General features: G+C 46.3%; 1 protein-coding gene across 5 annotated transcripts in view; it reads right to left on the bottom strand.

Moving 5' to 3' along the window:
* The window catches only part of net1 (neuroepithelial cell transforming 1), a 141,099-nt gene that overhangs the window by 20,246 nt on the left and 97,294 nt on the right, over nucleotides 1-23,559 (bottom strand). The window lies entirely within an intron of this gene.

Genomic DNA, 23,559 nt, shown 5'->3' with positions numbered 1-23,559 from the left:
GTGATAAAGGTCTCTGACTCTGCTCTCAGTTGCCCATTTAAATTTCTTCACTTCCCGCATAGGGCCCATTCTCCCCCAGATAAAGCATTATAAGGGTTTTCTACCAGCTGGGAAACTACATACCCAACTGATAGTGCAGATCCTTAGAATTGGCTGGCTTCAGATTAGCTCTTTGGGTGGTCCAAATTAGTGAACCCGTTGCCTTCAAAAAGGAGCTGATCCACAACACAGTTGTCGATGTCACCAGTGAAGCATAGCAGTAAGGAGACTTGAACTGACAGGAATCTGGTCAGGAGGAAAAAAAAAATGACTTCACAGTACATTTCCTCCCCCCCACTCACATATGAAATGAAAGGCACATACGAGAGAGGTTTTGCTACCCCTTTAAAAAAAAATGAACCAAAAGTTCTATTTCTTGGTATCAATCTGTATTTTGATGCAACTATTTTAAAAATAGAATTGGACATTAGGAAACTTCATAATTGGTTTCAGTTATTAAGAGTGTAGGTTAGTGATTACTGCAGCAAGGTATGAAGTGAAGGCAAGAACACACACACACACACCAAAATTCCTGTACCTGGGGTTGCTCATCATCATAGGCGGTCCCTTGAAACGAGGATGACTTGGCTTCCACGCCAAAAAAGGATGAGTTCACAGGTGTTTCAATGAAGGACCCGAACTACATCCTCAAGGGTAGAAGATACCTGTGCGTGGATTTTTTTTAACGTGGGGTGGCCGTTGCACACCAGCCACCACACGGGCTTGACAGAGCTGGGTCTTGGTCCAGTGGCAAGGATTACCCAAGACGACTGGAGACCAGCTCTGCTGCACAGACCTAGTGCACGCACATATCGCAGTGTGGGCTGGCCCGTGCTACCCCATGGCCCCTGAAATCACGTCTCCCTTGGGCCCTGATCATGTCCCTTTACAGTCTCTCGCCGCTCCTTCGCTACTCCTGCTGTATCTGCCCACACTCCAATCACCGACCTGGACCTTGATGACGTCACTCTTCGCTGCTGTCGCCCTCCTGCACCAGCTCACGCTGCTCCCTGAAGGGGCCTCCACAGATAGTTGGGTGTCAGCAGCTTCGCCTTGCACGCGGGCTATTGTATATTTGGTTAGTAGTAATTCACGTTGTCCACAACTTTATGACACGAAGCATTGGGAAATCAGTGTCAAATCAAACCAGTATACAATGGGGCCATATTCTGCTGCGTCAGGTCATCTTACGGTGTCTGCTGTTAGTTAGACGTGGCCATTTAGGTTTTACATTTTTCCAACCAAGTTGCTGACAGTGCAAGCTGATAACGAGTTTAGGTCGTATCTACCGCGCAAATGCAGGAACTTCACGCCGTTCAATGCATCTCAATGGTGAGGCAGACAGCGAGACGCCAGTTTCATGAAACTAATGGCAGAGCAGCGCATCTCGGACAGCAACTTTTGATTTTCTGTATTTAACCGCGCATCTGCCCTTCGCTGAAGTTGCTGTAGCATTTGTGCATAAATAACGGGGATTTCTTGACAGCAAATTATGGCCCAATATGTTTCAGCAATACACAGGGGAGGATAGGGAGTGGTGAGAGACAAACATAGATATAGCAACAGCAGAAAAATAAAGGATTAGGACAGAGGGAAAAAATTACAAAAAAGGAGTAAACTAGAAACTGGAATATGAAAACGGATTTGCAAAATGTTCCAAATGAAACAGGGTTGTGTCACACCAAAACGTACCACAAATTTAAGTTTTCAACTTGAACTTTTACTTTCTCCCGGATTCAAAAAGGGGTGATATTTTCAAAAGAAGCTGCCTCAAGATTCATGGATCACTAAACTGTGAAAACTAGTAAGCCTGCCCATTTCCCCCATAACTGAACTCGAGAACATTATACTGACCTGGATTATTTACAACAGCTTGTATTTATATAGCGCCTTTAACATAGTGAAACATCCCAAGGCACTTCACAGGAGTATTACCAGATAAAAAATTGACACCGAGCCGCAGAAGTAGAAATTAGCGCAGGTGAAAGAGGTATGTTTTAAAGAGCGTTTTGAAGGAGGAAAGAGGTGTAGAGAGGTTTAGGCAGGGAGTTCCAGAGCTTGGGGCCTAGGCAACAGAAGGCACGGTCACCAATGGTTGAGCAACTATAAAAAAAGGGATGCTCAACCATTTAGGACCAATAAGCTTGGCAAAAGAAATTCGTGTCTAAGAAAATAATTATTCTCAAATGGTTTCAGGATATTAAAACAGCATGCTGACTGAATTAATTATGTTTTTTTATTTCTGTGCTGCTAATCACGCACATCTTGTTATGATTAGTAACAGTGCAGTTATATGTATTGGAATCGATTTTAAGCATGACATGATGACATATGGGTAAATGCACTGCATGGTGTGTGCTGATCCATGCAGAGTGGCATGATCAGTTTCAATCTCTAGTCTTGTCCTTAGTTAACTAAATCTGAGCCAGGGTGGCAATAGGACAGCGCAATTGGTCCCAATTCTCTAAGATAGGGAGGACAAAGACCTCAATTGCCAGTGATTACCCCTGGAAGGTGCATGTGGGGTGGAGTTTGGACAGAAGGAGACATTCTCCTCTCCACCAGCACCCTGAATTGATTACCTTGTTGATCTTTAATGTCTAGGTTTGTACACAGAATCATTAAATGTTAAAGCACAGAAACATGCATTTACCATGATGTGCCCAGTTTAATCTCGCTTACACTCCATAACCTTCAATATTCCTTTTTCAAGCAACTATCGAATTTTTTTTTTAAAGTAACTTATGGATGCTGCTTCAACAATGGTTTGTGGCACAAAACTGCACATTCTAACCATTCATCCAAAATCTGCTACCCGTATGCTAACTCGCACCAAGTCCTGTGCACCCATCACACCTGGGCTTGCTGACCTACATTGGCTCACGGTCCAGCAATGCCTTGATTTTAAAATTCTCATCAGTGTGTTAAAATCTCTCCATGGCCTCGCCCCTCCCCATCTCTGTAACCTCCTCCAGCTCTACAACCCTCAGAGATCTCTATGCTCCTCCAATTCTGGACTCTTGCACACCCAATTTAATTTGCTCCATCATTGGCAGCCGTGCCTTCAGCTGCCTAGCCCCCAAGTTCTGGAATTCCCTCCCTAAACATCTCCGCCTCTCTACCTCCTTTATCACTCCTTAAAACCTACCTCTTTGACTAAGCTTTTGATCACCTGTCCTAATATGTGACTGTGTAGAAATTTATTCTGATTACACTCCTGTGAAGCAGCTTGGGACATTTTACTAACTGCAAGTAGTTATTGTGCATGTGAAGATATTTTTCAAACCACCCCTTTAATTCTTTACGATTATCTTAAATTTGTCCCCTCTCACTACCAACTCTTGCCGACAAGGAAAGGTACACCAATATATCATTTCAAAAGTAATCTCAATTTCTTATAATTTAAAAGTGTGGCATCAAGGAGCCCTAGTAAAATTGAAGTCAATGGGAATCAGGGTAAAGCTCTCCACTGGATGGAGTCATACCTAGCACAAAGGAAGATGGTTGTGGTTGTTGGAGGCTAATCAGCTCAGCCTAGGACATTGCTGCAGGAGTTCCTAGGCCCAGCTATCTTCAGCTGCTTCATCAATGACCTTTCCTGCATCATAAGTTCAGAAGTGGGGATGTTCGCTGATGACTGCATAGAGTTTCAGTTTCATTTCAGCAATTCTGTAGATAATGAAGCAAGACCTGGATAACATTCAGGCTTTGGTTGATAAGTGGCAAGAACTCCCTCTCTAACAGCACTGTGGGAGTAGCTTCACCACACAGACTGCAGTGGTTTAAGGCGGCGGCTCACCATCCCCTTCTCAAGGGCAATTAGGGACAGGCAATAAATGCCGGCCTTGCCAGCGACGCCCACATCCCGTGAATGAATTAAAAAAAAAAATGCCTTTGCAACAACAAAAAATTAAAATTTGGCTAATAGCTAGCTGGAGTATGGTCAAATCCTCTCAGTGGACCTTGGCTGCAATGATTTGGTTAGGAGTTTGAGAAGAGGAGGGCAGGCAACTACTGTAGATCATTATGCTTGGTAATATTTGTACTTATCATCCCTGTATAGGTTATGGCAGATAGTCACAACAACATTTTGCAAACAAAACAGACCTATGGGAATTAGCCCATTGCTCAATGGGTGGCTGCACTGTATAGGAAGGTACTGTAGTAGAGACTAGGAAGAGCAGTTTTGATCTTTGGCCGATGCCACCTTGGCTGATTTGATGAATGCTATAATGGACCTCTACATCTCCATATTAGCAAGGGTAAAATTAGCAAAAGACATCTACTCCAGATTACTGTCAAGCAGCTACGTCTGAAATTGTGTCTGGAGATTGGGAGGGGGCAGATTTGGGCTCAGCTGTAATGTTCTCTGAGGCTAAATGGCCTGACAGTCAGTCGAAGTCCAGTTAATACAATGCTTAATTAAAGTGAGTTACTGGAGTGATCTTAAGGAACTGTATTCCAACAAGGCACAAGGTAAACAAGTTTTTAAATTCCGTATGGACAAGATATGGACATGACAGGATAGATTTACGAGGATGTTGCCAGGACTGGAGAATTTTAGCTATGAGGAAAGATTGGATACGTTGGGTTTGTTTTGTTTGGAACAGAGGAGGCTGAGGGGAGACCTTACTGAGGTGTATAAAATTATGAGCGGCCTAGATAGAGTGAACAGGAAGGACCTATTTACTTTAATCAACAACCAGGGGGCACAAATTTAAAATAATTGGTAGAAGGTTTAGAGGGGATTTGAAGGGAACTTTCTTCACCCAGAGGGTGGTGGGGGTTTGGAACTCACTGCCTGAAAGGGTGGTAGAGGCAGAAACCCTCACCACATTAAAAAATTACTTGGATGTGCACTTGAAGTGCCGTAACCTACAGGGTTACAGACCTAGAGCTGAAAGTGGAATTAGGCTGGATAGCTCTTTGTGGCCGGCATGGACATGATGGGCTGAAATGGCCTCCTCCCGTGCTGTAAATTTCTATGATTCTATGATTACTATAAATGTAACTCAGGAGAGTATTTAAAATGTATTAAGAACATCTCTGAAGATTAATAAATGTTTGCAATGATCTTCCAGGTGGGGCAAGAGAAACAGAAACAATCAAAATGCAGCTGAATGTTATAAATGGAAGCGTTTGGGTAATTGAACAAGGAACTTCAAATGGGACAAATGTCTTTTATTCCCCCACTTTTCTATATATTTTGCTTACAGTCTGGGGAGAAATTTGATGCACACAAAAAATCATTAAGAAAAAGGCTGAATAAACTAACTAGGATAAATCCCAGAGCTTACATTTCTTTACACATTGCTACAACTGATACAAAAGGAAAATAATGGGTTAACTAGCCTATTAAATAACACAAACCGTTCTTATATTTTGCTGCCGAAAGCTTAAGGAGTGGCATCATAAGTTATCCTTGTTCTGCTCGTCATATGATAACGGTTGATAAACCAATTTGAAAATTGTCACAGCTTCAGTATGTTGGTTTATTACTCATTTCACACTCTTACCTTACCGGGCTACTTCCAACAGCAAGCTTGACATTGGAGCAACCCAGCAAACTAAATGCAACACCAGTGCCACCAATGTTAAAGACATCATGGCTCAACTTAGAAGGTGGTTTGCCAGCTAACTCCAATGGCAAACAAACAGCATCCGGTGGCAGCACCAAGTCAGGCGTATATATGTTATAACAATGTACAACACACACACTTATACATATATAATGGGCCTGAATTCGCGCACGAGATGCTCACGTGTCCATGGGGTCCCCGCAAATTCCGGGTTTAGGTATGCGAAGCGCATGCACCTAAACTCGGAACTTGCGATCGGTCAAGAGTTCTCTTGCCGGATCCACCGCATCTGAAACTCAAGTGCCTCCACGGGTGGGGAGTTGGGCTATTTGCCCAATGAATGTCCTTCAAATTCTTCTGACTGATAAAAGCAAAAGCATAAGGCCTGCTTTTATCAGTGTAAGACGTTTAAAGTACAGAAAAATACATTAAAAAAAATAATTTAAACCTAAGTCTTGTTAAATAATATTTATTTATATAGCGCCATTAACGTAGTAAAACGTCCCAAGGCACTTCACAGCAGTGTTACAAGACAAAACACATCAATTTGATATCGAGCCATAAAAGAAGAAATTAAGGCAGATGACCAAAAGCTTGGTTAAAGAAGTAGGCTTTAAGGAGCATCTTAAAAGGAGGAAAGAGAGGTAGAGAGGCAGAGAGGTTTAGGAAAGGAGTTCCAGAGCTGAGGGCCCAAACAGCTGAAGGCACAGCGGTCAATGGTCGAACAGTTATAACGAGGGATGTTCAAGAGGACAGAATTAGAGGAGCGCAGACATTTTGTGGGGTTGCAAGGCTGAAAAAGGTTAGAGATAGGAAGGGGCAAAGCCATGGAGTGATTTGTAAACAAGGATGAGAATTTTGAAATCTACGCATTATTTACCCGGGGACCAATGTAAATCAGAAAGCAAAGGGGTGATAGGTGATCGTGACTTGGTGCGAGTTAGGACGTGGGCTGCTGAGTTTTGCATGACCTCAAGTTTATCTAGTTTAGAATGTGGGAGGCCAGCCAGGAGTGAGTTGGAGTAGTCAAGTCTAGAGGTAACAAAGGCACGAATGAGGGTTTCAGCAGCAGAAGAGTTGAGGCACGCAATGTTAGGGAGGTGGAAAAGAAACAGTTTTAGTTATGTTGCAGATATGTGGCTGGAAACGCATTTCAGGATCAAATATGACACCTATTTGCGAACAGTCTTGTTCACCCTCGGATTGATGCAAGGGAGAGGGATGGAGTCAGTGGTTAGGGAACGCAGTTTGTGGCGGGGATCAAAGATAATGGCTTCAGTCTTCCAATATTTAATTGGAGAAAATTTCTGCTCATCCAGTACTGGATATCGGACAAGCAATCTGACAATTTAGATACCAAGCAGGGGTTGAGAGAAGTGGTGGAGAGGTAGGGCTGGGTGTCGTCAGCGTACATGTGGAAACTGACCGTGTTTTTGGATGATATCACCAAGGGTCAGCATATAGATGAGAAATAATAGGCTAAGGACAGATCCTTGGGGGATACCAGAGGTAATGATGCAGAAGTGGGAAGAGAAGCCATTGCAGGAGATTTTCTGGCTACAATTTAGATAAGGAAAGAACCAGGCAAGTGCATTCTCACTTCGCTGGATGATGGATGAGAGGCGTTGGAAGAGGGTGGAGTGGCCAACTATGTTAAAGACTGCAGGCAGGTCCAGAAGAATGAGGAGGAATAGTTTACCTTTGTCACACTCACAAAGGATGTCATTTATGACTTTGATGAGAGCCATTTTGGTATTGTGGCAGGGGCAAAAACCAGATTGAAAGGATTCAAACATTGAATTCATGGAAAGATGGTCACGGATTTGAGTGCCGACGACACATTCAAGTACTTTGGACAGGAAAGGGAGGTTGGAGATAGGGCAATAGTTAGCAAGGTAAGGTAAGTTTGTATTTGGACTCTTTGGGCCAAATTATCCCCAAGCCTATTTTCTGGCATATTGCCAGAGTTACGGCCGTTTTTCTCGGCCAGAAATGCGCCAGAAATAATTTGCCAAAGTTTCCCTGATGTATAATTCAAATTTGGCGCCGCACAGCGTGTCCGGTCGCCTTGGGGGGTGGAGCCTGCTGTCTGCGCCAAAAAATGAAGCCACACCTTCTACGCATGTGCGGAAAAAAAAGTTACGTATTTGACATTGTTCCAATGGACGCGCATGCTCAGTACAGCTTAGATTTGGCACTCGGCCATTTTTAAAGAGCCAGTTGTGTGTGTGAGAAGGAGTGCTGTGTGAGAGTATTGGAAAAATCGCAGCTGGAGCAATACAAGATGCAACGCGGTGCAAGGACCAAGAATTTCTTACAGGAAGAAGTGGAGGCACTAGTTACTGTGATTGAGAACAGATGGCAGGAGCTGGACACCAGCAGAGGTCACATAAAAGTTCCACCCAAAGAAATGAAGAAATGCTGGAACCAAGTTGCAGAAGATTACTGTGCAATCGTGACCACCATGAGATCTGGAGGCCAGTGTAAAAAGTGGCAGGACCTTGGTCAAGTAGTTAGTGTAAGTAATATTTTCATTTATTCAATGGAATTGCAATTGTAAATGTGACCATCTGTATGTCCCACCCAGCAGAAAGACACCCTCTCTAAAAAGTTGCATTTTCATCTTTGCAGAGGAAGGTGGCACATAATAAAAAGGAAAGAACTCGAACAGGAGGAGGCTCGGCAAATCTGCATCTACTGATACCATTGGAAGAGAGGGCCGCTGCTTTGATGGGTCCTGCCTGGAATAAAGCAATCAGTACTGCACATGCAGGGTCCACACTCGAGGGAGAGGGTAAATCCTGCAAATTCATCATGGTCCTTCAAATTAGCCTGCTGCCTGGCCTCACGATGTGTGAGCCTATTCATGCCACCCTCCCTGCCCTCTCTTCTGCTGCTAACAATTTGACTGTTCTGTTATCTTTTGCAGAACTTGAGGCCAATCCTGACGATGCAGATGATGATTCGGACGTGGACGAGCCTGAAGAGAACATCTTCCAATCCAACCCTCCAGACCAACATGGGGTTGAGGGGGAAGGGATGGGGATGCAGCTGGATGAAGCTCCCACTGTTGTACTGACTTTGGAGGAGGTGCTGCTCATGGAGGTGACAACCCCTTCCGTGCTAGTGGTGTGAGTGTTGGTGGGACATTCCATGGTTTCACATCTTCCACGATTGCGGGTCCCAGTGGTGGGGTGCAGCGAGGCACACCCAGGGCCCCACCTTCTGAGGTTGCCAGTCCCAGTGGTGTGGTGCAGCGAGGCACACCCAGGGCCCCACCGTCCGAGGTTGCGGGTCCCAGTGGTGGAGTGCGAGTCACACCTATGGGGAGGAGGGGAAGGAGAGCTCAACCGAGCTCTCCTAAGGGGCAGATAATTGATCTGTGGTTCAGATAATTGAGTGCGGAGAGCATTGACCTTATCCGATCACTCCTGGATGCCATCAGTGGGGTGAGTGAATGTCGGGATACGTAACAGCAATGACACGAGAAATGTGAACGATATCCGGGACCATCAGTGAGGGAATAGTGGCAATGAGGGAGGGAATGTCAGAGGTCGTGCAAACCATGTCACTGACCATGAGGGAGGGAATGTCGCAGGTAGTTCAGACAGTTTTGCTTAATGAGGGAGGGAATGTTGCAGGCTGTTGAGACACTGTCAGGGCGCATGAGGGACGACATGTTGGAGTTAGCTGCTGCAATAAGGGAACACGCCCAGACCCCGCGCTCCTATTGACAGAAAATAGGAGGTGGGTGGGGTGGTTTGACCCATCCACCTCCACGGAGGTGTGTGGGGGTGCTGACCCATCCACCTCCATGGCACGAACCTGGTATTGCAGTACTTCCAGGAACGGTGCAGTGGCTCTAGGCCTTTTGGCTAAGAGCATTGGCGCAGAGTGATCCTTGATGTGTGCAAGGTGACCTCTGGCGTTTGTGATCTGACAAAGAATTGGAAAGATTGGCTATGGAAAAAAAAACTGTCACTCCCACTCCAATCCCCACACCAGCCTCTGCAGAATCCAAACCCGGGCCCTCCAACTTGCCGTTGGCGCCCCCCCCCCCACTCCCTCAAGAGGTGCGCAGTACCCGAGATGTTAGAAAAAATAAGCTTGGAACCAAGTCCAGAAACACTGCACCACCTGCGGGCAGGAGTAAGGGAGTGTCCAAGACCAATCGCAGCGGGCGGTCTTAGAATAAGGGGGAGGAGAGATGGGTGCAGCCTTTCTTTGCTGCTGCTGCTGCTGCTGCTGCTATTATTGTTACTGTTGTAACAGTTCTCAAAAGTTTTTTGTAAGTTATGTAAATTTACAAGTTTATAAGTGATCTTAAAAGTAAAGTTTGATTCAAGAATAATTTTATTAAAAAGTTATGTACATTGTAAACTTTTGAATAAAATATATTTTACATTAAAACGGAATCATTTTCCATTAACACAACACAACATTACGGCACAGCTCCAAACAGTAAACAGGTTCCATGTGAAATAGTTGTCGCTGAGTCCTCAGACATCAGTTAAGCATTAAAAAAAAAGTGGCCCAGAAAAATCGTAATTAAGTCAGTTACGCTGGCGCAGATCGCAGGGGAAAACTTGGAAAAAAGATAAATACGCCAAAAAAATGGCGCAAATGACCCGGGAAAATTGAGGCCGTTAAAATATGTAAGTATATTTTTCAAAAAATTTAATTGGTTTTAAATAATTAATTAAATTCCATTTTTATTCATTTGAAATATGTAATGGTTTTTGAAAAGTTATTTTCAGTGTTTGTGGGGCTAGTCCCATTGCTACTTATGGTGATTCCATATATATGGAACTCACATACATATGAATGGGGATACCCCGACTCTGATAGGTTGGGCTGTCCCATGTGATCCCAGTGATGCGTAAGAAACCCTTACGCTCCTGGGATACGTGTGCCCCTACGAACGCCTTCGCTTAGAGTCTCAGGACCGCAAGTCCCCAAACCTCCAGGATCAGCAGGTACTTTCGTAGAAATGTTTGCGGTTGGAGGTGTAGTTATGTAGGCACCTTTAGTAATGATTCCACAAGGCAGGGTATGGTGCTTTAACTGTGCAGACCTGCAGTCCTTTAGTAGCAGCTCCTGAGTGCCGACAACAAGTTGTGTGTTTCTTTTTATACTGGGTTACCTGCCGTGTGCAGGCATCCCCTGGGTCTCCAGCAACAGCACCTTCTAGTGTACCAGTAAGGTGTGTACGGTACAAGGGTACATTCAATGTTGCATGACAGTGTTACAGACATCACACAGTGAACAGGCATGCCTACACAACAGGAGGTATCCACCCGAGAGAAGTCTCTGACTGCAAATTCTGGGCCATTATATATACACAAACACATATATACCCAACATGGAAAGAAGTCAACCCCGACAGGGAAATGTTACAAATGTGACATTTTGCACCAACTGCACATGCACAAAGTTCCTCCCCGCATTCTGGCTTTAAAATATTCACCATTTCAGAGCAATTGCAAATTGAAATCTCACATGCACATTAATCCATTGTTGCGAAATCTGTGTACAGCATAAATGGGGGCAGCAAGGAACTGGGTTACATCACAGAACTGCATCCAATGGCAGCAATTCAGGAATACATGCCAGCTTTTTGTACTGCTGAAATGCCCTACATATATTGAACGGCATTTTCAGCAATAGTGAGAGAAAGCACATGCACACGGTTTGCAGGAACTTGACATCTCTGTACTAAGAGGGAAGATGTCAAGCTTCTTAGACTCAATTCAATGGCCTCAGTTGCTGGCCACTGGTGTGCTGGGGATTGTTCAGATATGAAGCTCCACTGTAATGTTTTCCTACCCCTGCTTGGAGCCTCCCAGTCCGAACTCAGCTGGGCTCAGAATAGGAACAAAGCGGAAATTAAAGTAACTTTGATCCGCAGTCCATGGCAGGGAGTTGGTGCTCCAGCACTTTGCACCATTGTGCCAAAATTCTTCATTAACAAAGGGTGTTGCAAATCTGCCTTACATTTCCTTTTTTATTATTTACTCGGCTCGTACATCTCTCAGATGGGGAACAGAAAGGAGCAGGCCCCCACTGTACTTGTGACAACCAGATGAGAAAGACCTTGGAAATGGAGCTCGACAAGCCAGTACATGAATTTCAGGAACAGAAGTAGGCCAATTGGCCCCTCGAGCCTGCTCCGCCATTCAATAAGATCATGGCTGATCTGAAAGCAGAGAGTTTTGAATTCAATTATTTCAACTGGAACAGTCTCCTGTGCACCAAGAAAACAAAATTACATTTAGGGTGTTATGTATGCAATAAAGGTTCAAACTGAGTTCTGTTTAACTAAGCAAGGTACAACCTTGGCTCTGCTTTATTTAGGCCCAAAGTGCCTGACTCTCAAAATGGCTGGCCTTTTATACCTGAGCAGCACCATGTGCATGCTGCTCAGTGGCCTCCAACAATGACGCCTTCTGGTGGCTACCAACAGAATGTACATACATGACAGAGAAAGGTCACAAACTTCTCATAAAATTTGAAACAAAAATTGAAAACAAAGTACACTGATCAGTCACCACGAGAGAGATGCATGTGCATCACATGCAGTGCAAAATAATAACATTCACAATAAATGTTGCATGAAGCTTGAAAAATAAAAAAAAACTTACTGAAAATCCTGTAATATATGCTTGACAGCTAGATTACATGACTACTTCAGAATCGCAAAATAATTCCCTTATGATGCCTTTTGTGAATCAAGTAAATCACCATGAGTGGGGCTCGGTTCGATCAGTCACCATGCCACTTTATTGAAGACATACATTAATGATCTCAGAGTGAAAACCATGCTGATCACACAAACACAAAATAAAGGTTAAGATGGTGTAAAACTCGAGAGTAAATCTTGAGGGATTTAATCAACAGATTTTTATGGCGGTCTTGGGCACACCCGAATGTTATGTCTAAAAAGTGTATAATTGTTTCTAACCTGTTCCTTTTTACAGTTTGGTATTTTTGTTGTACTGTGATGGTGCCTGCTTGTGTACTGCATGATTCAGTTAGAAATAGGTTGAAAATGCAACTCGATTAGAGGCGTTAGATAGATATTCTACTGGCTGGTACAAAAATGCCATTGGTTTAAGAAGTTTGTATGCAGAATTTTGCACAGTTCCAAGAATAATGAGGGCACAGTTTAAAGATATTTGAATCACAAGACTAAATAGTAATGATTATTCAGTTAATAATGGACACCGAGAACTATTATAAAGCAATATTTTAACAGTGTTTCAGATGACTATGTAAGCTGCAAGACTCTAAGTCATATGGCATATGGATGTTCAAACTGGGGCTCGAGAGGATTCCTTGGGGTCTCCACAGTACAAGCAATGCATTGAGAACTCTGTGTTCTATATTTTTGAGTCTTTGTTCACGTAGTAACACATCATCATGTCTGTTGCTGTAGCATGGTTTTGTTTTGGCAGTTTATACAGAAGGTTCCGACAAGTGCCAATATTAGCAGGGAAATTAACACACAAGGGAAACAAAATGTTTCAAACCCTCTGTTCTAGGGGTTCAACATCCTCAACCCCAGAATGAGTTTATAACTTTGAAATTATTCCATGCAAAAACTTATTCACCCTAAAAGTATACTGTGGAGTTTGGAGTGGACACTCTATTTTAGACAGACTGCAAAACTCACTTAAGTATAGGCAAGATACTGATAGCCTATTAGATTCTGTGAATCCCCTATTTCTCCCCCCCTCCTTTGAAGATGCTAAATCTTTCTTGGAATATGGATTCACAGAATCTAACAGGCTGTCAGTATCTTACCTATACTTAACAGTGAATTTTGCAGTCTGTTCAATCTTTGAGGGCATTACAGTGAAAACGGACACCCACAGGAGTCATTGAACAGCAATCACTGGAAAACTTCACTACTGCTGTTCTGCTTTCAAGGCAAGGCCTCGGAGGCCAATTATAGGACCCAACTGCCTCCTCACACGAGCTCAGCTAACTCAACCAAAGCTGATACTTTTAACGTCCAGTGCTTAGTGGAAGCACTCCCATCTGAGTCAGAAGTCATGGGTTCAAACCTCACTCCAAGGATTGAAGGACTTAACCTTGGCTGACACTTCATGCAATACTGAATGGGAGCTGCATTGCCGCCTATCAGATGAGATGCTAAGCCAAGGCCCTGTCTGCATACGCAGATGGTCATATAAGATCTCATGTCACTATTTAAAGGAGAGCAGAGGAAGTCTCCTGGTATCCTGGCCAAAATCAATTTCTCAACAATCATTAAAACAGATTTTCTGGCCACATCTCACTGGCTGCCACATCATGACAGTGACTACACTTCAAAAGGACTTCATTGGTTGTGAAGCAGTGGTTATTGCTTTGGGTTATTGAGAATATTAAATCACTATATAAATGCAAACCCTTTGTTTCTTATATAGCTTAAGAGTATTCAATATTGGCTTCGGTGAGATGTTTGAATCAAGAAGTTCCCAGAACACGGGTCTCTCACAGCTGGTGGCAACTCCGATGTACACCTACTGGTGTCTGAAAAGACTCCACTCTTCCCAGGTATTTCCAGTGGCCAGTTTAGTGAATCTGACAAAGTTTACAATGGACATGCAAATAGCCCACTGACACCAATATAAGAGCAGCTATAAACTGCAGCAAGCTGGCTGGGCAATTTTGTGTGTGATAATTGGTGCATTTTGTTGGCAGTAATTATTATGGCATACTCATCAAGGTCATTTCATATAGGTGACAGAAGAAGCTATCCTGAATTTATGATTGACATGAAGAAGTAGGTAACAGAACTGTAATTTAAATCATGTAGCTCTGCAAACTACTCAAACTTCACTTGATTTATAATATATTATTATAGCACCATTACTTCATTTGTGTTTTCTACATATTATAAAATATAGATTAATCGTAAATTAGAGAAACAATTCGATAGTCAGGTATAAAAGTAGTTCACTGATTGGGATATCTGGAAGCCAGATAAATCAAATTGAGATTTTTGAACATAATATGTATGTTCACAAGCCTCAGTTTTTCCCAGTTCCTTTTTGATTATGGTACTGAGTTCTGTTCAACAGAAAGGAGGTTTGTGTTTGTACAAATAGTGAATGTTGTTCTTCAGGAGGAGATACATGGATTTCTACAATAAGTAACTCAAAAGGAGCATTGAATTCAAGATAACAGATGAACTGGGAGTTTGTGTGGCAGAAAGCGAAGTTAGTGAAATGCCATCACACTTTATGGGTGTACAAACGCAGCCCTATTTATTCAAAATGTAATGCAATTTCTACTGTATTTTGGTAGCACAACAAACCCAACAGCACAAACTGGAGCCGACTAGAGGATACATGTTCCACTGAAAGTTGTCACTGAGATCTAAAAAAGTAACAGTGAACTGCTATATCAGGTTGCTTAACATGAGCCACGCTGTCATAATGGATTTAAAGTTTCTGACAATACAATGAAAGGGGAACAGTATAGTAGGGTGGAAAAGTAACCCAGGAATACTGTAATGGCCACAATATACAAGAGTCAGCATTTAGGAGTGCTAAAGCACATTTTCCAGTAGGAATCACTGGAAACTCTTGCTATTTTTTTCTCCTCTCTAGACCATGTGTTGGTAGGCCTTCTCCTGGAACTTTTGTTTTTGTGCAGATGGTGGCCAAAGACTGCCCTAAGTGGAGGAAGAGCATCCGGGAGGGCGTTGAGCACCGAGTCTCATCGCCGAGAGCATGCAGAAAGCAAGCGCAGGCAGCGGAAGGAGCCTGCGGCAAACCAGTCTTCCCACCCACCTGTCTGTCCCACCTGTGACAGAGACTGTATTGGACTGTTCAGTCACTTAAGAACTCACTTTTAGAGTGGAAGAAAGTCATCCTCGATTTCGAGGGACTACCTATGATGATGATGATGGTGGTCTCACAATGGTGAGAATTAGGAACTTCCAAAATTCTGATCCAGTGGCGATATATGTCCAAGTCAGAATGGATTTATGAAAGGGAAATCATGCTTGACGAATCTTCTGGAATTTTTTGAGGATGTAACTAGCAGAGTGGACAAGGGAGAACCAGTGGATGTGGTGTATTTAGACTTTCAAAAGGCCTTTGACAAGGTCCCGCACAAGAGATTGGTGTGCAAAATCAAAGCACATGGTATTGGGGGTAATGTACTTACGTGGAGAGAGAACTGGTTGGCAGACAGGAAGCAGAAAGTCGGGATAAACGGGTCCTTTTCAGAATGGCAGGCAGTGACTAGTGGAGCGCTGCAGGGCTAAGTGCTGGGACCCCAGCTCTTTACAATATACATTAACGATTTAGATGAAGGAATTGAGTGTACTATCTCCAAGTTTGCGGATGACTCTGAACTGGGTGGTGGTGTGAGCTGTGAGGAGGACACTAAGAGGCTGCAGGGTGACTTGGACAGGTTAGGTGAGTGGGCAAATGCATGGCAGATGCCGTATAATGTAGATAAATGTGAGGTTATCCATTTTGGGGGCAAAAACACAAAGGCAGAATATTATCTGGATGGCGGCAGATTAGGAAAAGGGGAGGTGCAACGAGATCTGGGGTGTCATGGTTCATCAGTCACTGAAAGTGGGCATGCAGGTACAGCAGGCGGTGAAGAAGGCAAATGGTATGTTGGCCTTCATAGCTAGGGGATTTGTGTATAGGAACAGGGAGGTCTTACTGCAGTTGTACAGGGCCTTAGTGAGGCCTCACCTGGAATATTGTGTACAGTTTTGGTCTCCTAATCTGAGGAAGGACGTTCTTGCTACTGAGGGAGTGCAGCGAAGGTTCACCAGACTGATTCCAGGGATGGCTGGACTGTCATATGAGGAGAGACTGGATCAACTGGGCCTTTATTCACTGGAGTTTAGAAGGATGAGGGGATCTCATAGAAACGTATAAGATTCTGACGGGACTGGACAGGTTAGATGCAGGAAGAATGTTCCTGATGTTGGGGAAGTCCAGAACCAGGGGACATAGTCTTAGGATAAGGGGTAGGCCATTTAGGACTGAGATGAGGAGAAACTTCTGAACTCAAGAGTTGTTAACCGATGGAATTCCCTGCCGCAGAGAGTTGTTGATGCCAGTTCATTGGATATATTCAGGAGGGAGTTAGATATGGCCCTTACGGCTAAGGGGATCAAGTGGTATGGAGAGAAAGCAGGAAAGGGGTACTGAGGTGAATGTTAAGCCATGATCTTATTGAATGGCGGTGCAGGCTCGAAGGGCCGAATGACCTACTCCTGCACCTATTTTCTATGTTTCTATAGGCCCAAGTTTCGGGCCGCGCCTAGAACGGCGTAGCCCCGACCTGGACGCCCGTGTAGCCCCGACCTGGACGCCCGTTTTTCACGCCACAAAGTGCGTCTAAAAAATACTTACCTATTCTCCGGCTCCCTGCAGGTCCTCTGGAGCTGGGCACGGCGCAGCACGTGCTGTGGGGGGCGGAGCCAGGTCTCTGCGCTGAAAACAGTGCCGGGACCTCTGCACATGCGTGCTACAGTGGGCGCCCATGTGCAGTAGCTCCAGGCGCCCAAAACTATGTGGGAGGGGCCGGAAGCATGCAGCCCCTAGCCCTGGCCGAATGGCCTCACTGGGGCTGCATGGATCAGGCTACACCTCCCACGCCAGCTCCTGCTTCCTCCTGACATGACCCGACTCCCCCTCCTCCTCCCCCCCCCCCCCCCGCTCCACCCCGGACCTGACTCCCGCCCCCCGCTCCACCCCCGGACCCGACTCGCGCTCCCCCGGACCTGACCCCCGCCCCCCGCTCCACCCCCTGACCCGCCTCGCGCTCCCCCGGACCTGCCCTGACCCCCCCTGCCGGACCCAGAACCCGACCAGACCTCCGGACCGGATCCGAACAGACTCCCATCCAACCCCCCCGGACCGAACAGACTCCCACCCCGCCCCCGGCCACCTACCTTTAAATCAAGTCTTGGGCCCGGCCGGTTCAGCCTCTCTTCTCTCCCTCCCTCCCTCCTCCCCCCTCCCCTCCTCCTCTCTCCCCTCCCCTCCACCCCTCTCCTCTCTCCCCCCCCTCCCCTCCACCCCTCTCCTCTCCCCACTCCGCCCCTCCACCCCTCTCCTCTCCTCACTCCCCCCCACCCCTCCCCTCTCCCCACCCCTCCCCTCCACCCCCACCCACCCGCCTCCTCTCTCCCCACCCTTCTCTCCCCACCCCCCACCTCTCTCCCCTCCCATCCCCCGCCTTTCCCCCCACCCACCCATCCCCCCTCCTCTCCCCTCTCTCATCCCCCCATCTCTCCCCTCTCTCCCTACCCATCCCCCCTCCTCTCCAATCTCCCCCCACCCATCCCCCCTCCTCTCCCCTCTCCCCCCACCCATCCCCCTCCTCTCCCCTCTCCCCCCACCCATCCCCCTCCCCTCCCCCCCATCCCCCTCCTCTCCCCATCTCTCCCCCATCCCCCTCCTCTCCCCTCTCCCCATCCCCCTCCTCTCCCCTCTCCCCCATCCCCCTCCTCTCCCCTCACCCATCCCCCTCCTCTCCCCCCCCTCCTCCTCCTCCTCCTCCTCTCCCCCAGTCGGTAAGTAGAAAATGTTTTATTTATTGATTTTTTAATTAAAAAAAATTTTTTTTGATTAATTTATTGGTTGATTTATTGATGTATTTATCATTTATTATTGATGATCGCTCTTTATTTGTAAAACTGAAGTGTTTAATGTTTGTAAACTTCCCTTTAAACCCACCTGCTCCCTCCCCCCCATTCCCTACGCCTGATTTGTAACCTATGACTGATTTTCTAAGTGTAGGCAAGGTTTTTCTGAGCGTACAAAAATCTACACTTACTCCATTCTAAGTTAGTTTGGAGTATGTTTTCACTGCCTAAACTTTCAAAATGGGCGTAAGTGGCCGGACACACCCCCTTTTGAAAAAAAAAATCTGTTCCAAACTGAAACTGTTCTAACTGACTAGAACTGGAGCAAACTAAATGCCAAGAATTGCAATTTCTAAGATACTCCATTCTAAACCAGTTGCTCCAAAAAAACAGGAGCAACTCAGGCCGTAACTTGGCCCCTATGTTTCTAAGGTGCAACTTGGAGGGGAAATTGGAGGCGTTGCGTTGCTGCTCTTACTCTTCTTGGTGGTAAATGTCACAGGGGAGGGAGGTGCTGTCCAAGTAACCGTGGTAAGCTGCTGCAGTACATCCTGTAGATTGTACATACTGCAGCCGCAGTGTGCCAGAGGTGGATATTAAGTCCAGTGACAGGGGCACCAATCAAGCAAACTGCTGTGTCTTGGAATGTGTCTAGGTTCTTGAATGTTTCTGATCTCTCCAAATGCTAGACGATAAGACTATCTCAGGCTACAAACTAACAAAATGAAGAAACGCACAAGCAGAAATGCTTGAGAAATTAGTGTTTTAACGACAGAATCTGCTACAAACAATAAAATGTGGCAGAGATTTGAACATTCTTTGTAGTATTCACACTTCCACCATGCAGCAAAATCTGAGATACAAAGTTTATAAGTGAAACCACAAATTCACAGAGCATCCACTCATTAACTGCCTGGAAGAGATTCACTGAAGAAATCTTGATTCAGAATCCCAGCTATACCTTGTTTATGCTTACATGTCTGAACTTGGACAAAAGATTTAAAAAACACAAAACCACTAACTAGTGATGACGAATAGCACAGAAACGGGTTTCCCAATAAAACATTTACATGTGTTAAACAAAGTAACTGAGAGAGAGATAATAGCTGCCTCCTCCTCTTCCTCCTCCCCCACCCCAACCCTCCTACAAAACCCCCTAGTGGGGTGACCAAGTACCGATAATAGTCGTCTGCAATACTTGTAAGTAATTCACCTAGTCAGCGTCAGACAAACTCCTCCGAAAAGACATGAACATGAGTCAAAGAAACAGACAGTCCTTCCAGAAAGTGAAAGGAGATATTGAAACTGGTCACAATACTGCCAAGTTATGAAATCCCATAAAGATTGATTAAAATATACAATATTTTATGAAATAAAAGAAGGCAACCACTCACAAATCACATTTTTAAGCATCAATTACTAGCTACTTGGCAGAGTTGAGGTCATTCACAGCAAGAGGAAATCTCAGGTCTAGTCTTTCCTAAGGCAGAAAGAGTTAAGCAGAGATTTTTCTTTCCAACAACTTTCTCCAGTCCTTCCAATTTAAAAAAAAGGGACGGCAATTAAGAATAGGCTCAGATGATGTGAATTAAATTGCACCTTCATGTCCTTCCATTCCCAAATGTTCAACAACAAAGAGGCGATGAACAATTTATTTGATAGAAGTGCAGCATCGAAAATCCGGAGTTCTGGAATCCGGAATGTTCCAGAATCTGGGACGATCGTTAGCAGGGTGGCCCGGAATCCGTCAAATGTTCCAGAATCCGGACCCACGCCTCGGGCCGCCGCCAACATCGCCCCAGCCTCGGGCCGACCCGCCCCCACTGCCTCAGGTCGACCTGCCCCCATGTCGCACTGATTTGACTCCGCCGCCTAGCGCCACCTCGGGTCGACCTGCTCCTGCCCCAGGCTGGCTCGCCCTCGCCACCTCGAGCCGACACCCCCTCCTCTCCTCTCCCTACCTTGGCCCAGGCATTTCCAGACTCGGGATGTCGGAAAGACGTTCCTAAGTCCAGAAATACACAAACCTGGGCACTGCCGTTTCCGGATTCGGGACTTCATAAAGATGTTCCAAAGTTCGGAAATACACAGAATCCAGAGTGGCCTCGGTCCCGAGGCTTCCGGATTCTTGACGCTGTATCTGTACTATTCTTAAATAAAATATAATGCGTGAAAGATTTTAAAGAAAGAACTTGCATTTATATTGTATCTTTTACAACAGGACACTCCAAAGTGCTTCAGTCAATGAAGTAATTTTGAAGTGTAGTCACTGTTGCAATGTAGAAAATGTGGCATACAATATTCGCACAGCAAGCTTCCACATACAGCAATGAAATAATGATCAGCTACTCTGTTTTAATGATGTTGGTTGAGGGATAAATATTGGCCAGGACACCAGGAGAACTCCCCTCCTCCTCTTCGAATAATACCATGTGACTTTTTTTACATCCACCTGAGAGGGCAGACAGAGTTTCAGCTCAAGTTTAATGTCTCTTCCGAAACACAATCCCTTAGAAGTGGACCGAGGTGTCTCCCTAGATTTCGCGCTTAATACTCCGGCATGGCACTTGATCACATGACCTTCTGACTTAGAGGCAAGAATGCTACCACTGAGCACAGGCATCCAAAGTCAAAAAGATTAGTGAAGACAAACGTAGGTCCCTTGCAATCAGATTCAGGTGAATTTATAATGGGGAACAAAGAAATGGCGGACCAGTTAAACAAATACTTTGGTTCTGTCTTCACGAAGGAAGACACCAAATAACGAGAGGACCAAGGGTCTAGTGAAAAGGAGGAACTAAAGGTAATCCTTATTAGGCAGGAAATTGTGTTAGGGAAATTGATGGGATTGAAGGCCGATAAGTCCCCAGGGCCTGATTGTCTGCATCCCAGAGTACTTAAGGAAGTAACCTTAGAAATAGTGGATGCATTAGTGATCATTTTGCAACAGTCTATCAACTCTGGATCAGTTCCTATGGACTGGAGGGTAGCTAATGTAACACCACTTTTTAAGAAAGGAAGGAGAGAGAAAACGGGGAATTATAGACCGGTTAGCCTGACATCAGTAGTGGGGAAAATGTTGGAATCAATTATTAAAGGTGAAATAGCAGCGCATTTGGAAAGCAGTGACAGGATCGGTCCAAGACAGCATGGATTTATGAAAGGGAAATCATGCTTGACAAATCTTCTGGAATTTTTTGAGGATGTAACTGATAGAGTGGACAAGGGAGAACCAGTGGATGTGGTGTATTTGCACTTTCAAAAGGCTTTTGACAAGACAAGAGCTTGGTGTGCAAAATTAAAGCACATGGTATCGGGGGTAATGTACTGACGTGGATAGAGAACTGGTTGGCAGACAGGAAGCAGAGAGTCGGGATGAATGGGTCCTTTTTAGAATAGCAGGCAGTGACTAGTGGGGTGCCGCAGAGCTCAGTGCTGGGACCCCAGCTATTTACAATATACATCAATGATTTAGATGAAGGAATTGAGAGTAATATCTCCAAGTTTGCAGATGATACTAAGCTGGGTGGCGGTGGGAGCTGCGAGGAGGACGCTAAGAGGCTGCAGGGTGACTCGGACAGGTTAGGTGAGTGGGCAAACGCATGGCAGGTGCCGTATAATGTGGATAAATGTGAGGTTATCCACTTTGGTGGCAAAAACACGGAGGCAGATTATCTGAATGGCGGCAGATTAGGAAAAGGGGAGGTGCAACGAGACCTGGCTGTCATGGTACATCAGTCATTGAAAGTTGGCATGCAGGTACAGCAGGCGGTGAAGGCGGCAAATGGTATGTTGGCCTTCATAGCTAGGGGATTTGAGTATAGGAGCACTGAGGTCTTACTGCAGTTGTACAGGGCCTTAGTGAGGCCTCACCTGGAATATTGTGTTCAGTTTTGGTCTCCTAATCTGAGGAAGGACGTTCTTGCTATTGAGGGAGTGCAGCGAAGGTTCACCAGACTGATTCCTGGGATGGCAGGACTGACATGTGAGGAGAAACTGGATCGACTGGGCCTGTATTCACTGGAGTTTAGAAGGATGAGGGGGGAATCTCATAGAAACATATACGATTCTGACAGGACTGGACAGGTTAGATGCAGGAAGAATGTTTCCGATGTTGGGGAAGTCCAGAACCAGGGGACATAGTCTAAGGATAAGGAGTAAGCCATTTAGGACTGAGATGAGGATAAACTTCTTCACTCAGAGGGCCCAAGTTTCCACAAGAACAAAAAAGGGCGCCCCTCCGAGCTGGGCGCCTAAAAAAATCCTCGGTATTCTGCACCTACTTACAGGTCCTCTGGCCCTCGGCGCAGCCAGCACGAGCTGTGGGGGGGCGGAGCCAGGTCCCGGCGCTGAAAACAGTGCCGGGACCTCTGCACATGCGCGCTACAGTCGGCACGCAAGTGCAGTAGCTCCAGGCGCCGAACTGTGTGGGAGGGGCCCGAAGCACGCAGCCCCTAGCCCTGGCCCAATGGCCTCACTGGGGCTCCTCCCACGGCCAGCTCCTGCTCCCCGCCTGACCAGACCCGACACTCGCTCCCCACCCCCCGCCCCGACCCGACACCCGCTTCCCCCCCCGACTGACCCGACCCGCGCGCCTGTTCCCTGACCCGACGCCCCCCTCTCTCTCTCTCTCTCCCTCCCTCCCTCCCCATCCCCTCTCTCTCCCTCCCCCTCTCTCTCCCTCCCCCTCCCCTCTCTCTCCCTCCCTCCCCCTCTCTCTCCCTCCCTCCCTCCCCCTCTCTCTCTCCCTCCCCCTCCCTCCCCTCTCTCTCTCTCTCCCCCTCCCTCCCCCTCTCTCTCTCCCTCCCCCTCTCTCTCTCAACCCCCCTCTCCCTCCCTCCCCCTCTCTCTCTCAACCCCCCTCTCCCTCCCTCCCCCTCTCTCCCTCCCTCCCCCTCTCTCTCTCAACCCCCCTCTCCCTCCCTCCCCCTCTCTCCCTCCCTCCCCCTCTCTCTCTCAAACCCCCTCTCCCTCCCTCCCCCTCTCTCCCTCCCTCCCTCCCCCTCTCTCCCTCCCTCCCCTCTCTCTCTCAAACCCCCTCTCCCTCCCTCCCCCTCTCTCCCTCCCTCCCCCTCTCTCTCCCTCCCTCCCTCCCCCTCTCTCCCTCCCTCCCCCTCTCTCTCCCTCCCTCCCCCTCTCTCTCCCTCCCTCCCTCCCCCCCCTCTCTCTCTCTCTCTCTCTCTCTCCCTCCCTCCCTCCCCCCCCCCCTCTCGCTCTCCCTCCCCTCTCGCTCTCCCTCCCTCCCTCTCTCCCTCCCCCTCCCGCTCAGCGGCACGAACGGCTGTAGAATTCTCCCTGGCTGAAGCACTT

Source organism: Pristiophorus japonicus, chromosome 13, assembly GCF_044704955.1.
Source record: "Pristiophorus japonicus isolate sPriJap1 chromosome 13, sPriJap1.hap1, whole genome shotgun sequence".
NCBI lineage: Eukaryota > Metazoa > Chordata > Chondrichthyes > Pristiophoridae > Pristiophorus > Pristiophorus japonicus.
This window is presented reverse-complemented; position numbering and strand designations above follow the sequence as displayed.